Source organism: Camellia sinensis, unplaced genomic scaffold (assembly GCF_055761805.1).
Source record: "Camellia sinensis isolate YWXY unplaced genomic scaffold, ASM5576180v1 Unanchor155, whole genome shotgun sequence".
NCBI lineage: Eukaryota > Viridiplantae > Streptophyta > Magnoliopsida > Ericales > Theaceae > Camellia > Camellia sinensis.
This window is the reverse complement of record NW_028129036.1, coordinates 100,001-102,500: the sequence shown is the minus strand read 5'-3', so window position 1 is coordinate 102,500 and position 2,500 is coordinate 100,001. Positions and strand designations below refer to the sequence as shown.

At 31.0% G+C, this 2,500-nt stretch overlaps 2 non-coding genes across 2 annotated transcripts; both read left to right on the top strand.

Moving 5' to 3' along the window:
* Positions 1-9: 9 nt before the first annotated feature.
* On the top strand, positions 10-97 carry TRNAS-GCU (transfer RNA serine (anticodon GCU)). The gene has a single exon. It is a non-coding gene; the product is annotated as a tRNA-Ser (tRNA).
* Positions 98-1,264: 1,167 nt separating this feature from the next.
* On the top strand, positions 1,265-1,336 carry TRNAQ-UUG (transfer RNA glutamine (anticodon UUG)). Its single transcript has one exon. It is a non-coding gene; the product is annotated as a tRNA-Gln (tRNA).
* The last annotated feature ends 1,164 nt before the right edge of the window (positions 1,337-2,500 follow it).

Below are 2,500 nucleotides of genomic sequence, written 5' to 3'. Positions count from 1 at the left end.
TTTTTATTGGGAGAGGTGGCTGAGTGGACTAAAGCGGCGGATTGCTAATCCGTTGTACGAGTTATTTGTACCGAGGGTTCGAATCCCTCTCTTTCCGTTTCCCTTGATGACTTGATATTTGATTTATCTTTCAAATTGTTCAAATCCCTTTTCCTTTTTCGTAGTTAAACGTGTGAAATAGATAAAACCCTAAGAAAATTTGAAAATCAAGCAAGGAAAGCGAAAATCCTTTTTTTTTTTATTCTTCACGTCCAGGATTACGTCCTGGATCATTAGATAGGAATCCGAAGATGAAGAGAGAAACAAAGAATATAACTACTGTGTAAACGAAAAGTTTGAGAGTAAGCATTACACAATCTCCAAATTTTTTGGAAAAAAAAAAAAAGAGAATAGATCGTCTATTTTTATACCACATATTCTCTTTTGACACCAAGAAATGAAGTGCTTTCTAGAAATAGAAAATAATTTTCAGAAATTTAAATTCATTTGTCATAAGAGTCTTTCATTACTAAAATTTTCTTTCATACCCAGAATTAGATATTCTGGAGGACCTTATTAGGGTTAGTGTCTTTCATTGGAAAAGAAAAAGAGTCAGAATGGGGAAATGGGGTGATTCAGATTTATCGCATCTATCCAAGAGTTTCAATGTTTGAATTGAGAGTTCATATTGTAAGACTTATCTGATCTTATCAATTGTTAGAATTTCTGGAAAAAATCATGAATTTTCTAGGATAATATTAAAGATCTCATCGAAAACTTACGGCAGCTTGCCAAACAAAGGCTAAGAGAAAAAAAAGCACAGGTATGACTGGCATAACATCTACAATTGGATTCAAAAAAGCATAGGCCTCGGGCAATTTGGCGAAGAAAAAACTACTCGAATAAAGGGCAGAATTAATACAGATACAGATCAAACTAAAGATATTAAGCATAACAGACATTTTGTTCTTGGAGATAATTGCATTTTGATTGAGTTTTTGATATAAGTAAAACGAAGAAAGTAAGGTAGACAAAAAATCCTTCTTTTTCTTTGAATTCACCCAATCAAAAATCCTCCCATTCTCAAAGGAGAATAGAAGAAATTATACTTTCATACAATATCTTAATTGAATTATATGTAATGATCAATAAATTGAATTTAATTCTATATCTATACGTGTCAAAATCCTAGCAACAATCTAATCTATTCTTAGATATTTGGACTTGAATTGACGACCAACCAATACCAACATTATTCTTTATTAGCGCCGAATAGAAATGAAAATGGGGCGTGGCCAAGTGGTAAGGCAACGGGTTTTGGTCCCGTTATTCGGAGGTTCGAATCCTTCCGTCCCAGAGCATATTCCATTCTATTAGAATAAAGATTCTTTTTTGAACAACTTTCTTTTTAAATTTTAAAGGTCTAATATTGGATAGAATGTGATTCTTCTTTCTGCTTTTTAATGATTCTTCTCTGAATCATATCTTTCTTTCACAAACTTGAATTGAATCGAGTTCAAATGACACACAGATTTAACTGAATCTATTTATAATCCAGATAAGATAGGAACATAGAGCACAAGGATTTGAATTCAAAAATAATTGGGCGGGCTTTTCATCATATGTTTATTCTCTTCATATTTATATTGAGGGAAGTTAGTTACTTAGAAAAACCTTCCGTCCCATATTGAATTTTCAACGATGCATTTTTAATCGAAATGCGAAAGAACCTATATTTCCTATCTCTTATTCCCTATTCTTTAAATGAAGTAGTCCAATTATTAATTCTCTGTGGATCTCTGAATTTCTAACCAAGAGGGAGTTCTTGGTACTATAATTGAATTCTATTAAGGGGATTCAATCTCTTTCTTAAGACTGGGTTAGGGTAAAAAGGGGAGCAAAGACTTAATCTATACTTGTTTGGCTTTATCTGTCCGAATCTTATTAATAAACAATCAAGTTACATATGTAATCGATGTATTTTATTTGAACTTCATTTTTAGGTATTTCATGTTTGGTTCTAATGAATAATTGTAAATCTATGTAAGGATTGAGATAGGGGTGATTCATACATTTTATTCACTTTACTTTATGACAAGATTATAGAAAGATTACGGAATCTCAAGTCAAACAAAATACCAAAATACGTATATAAAATGAGGAAATGCATAGCCTGTATGTATATATTGTTATCGCTCTATTTCAGTGACAGTAGTTTTTCTTTGTGAAAAAAAAATGGGATCTCTTAAATTTGAAAATTTAAATATTTAACATAGAATATCTATAAGAGTGACAATTGTTCAGTCTATCTGATAAATCCCCATTCTTTCATCTAATTAAGAAAATCAGAATCGAAAGAATAAGGACTTAAATCTTACCTTACATCAGTCTTTTTTATTCATTTATTCATCTCAGGAGAAAAAAGAGAAATTTGATTTATTGTTCGATCTATCTATCTGCTTTAAATCATTGATGATTCCATTCCAAAAGAAATAGAAATTTCTCTCTTTTATGATGATCA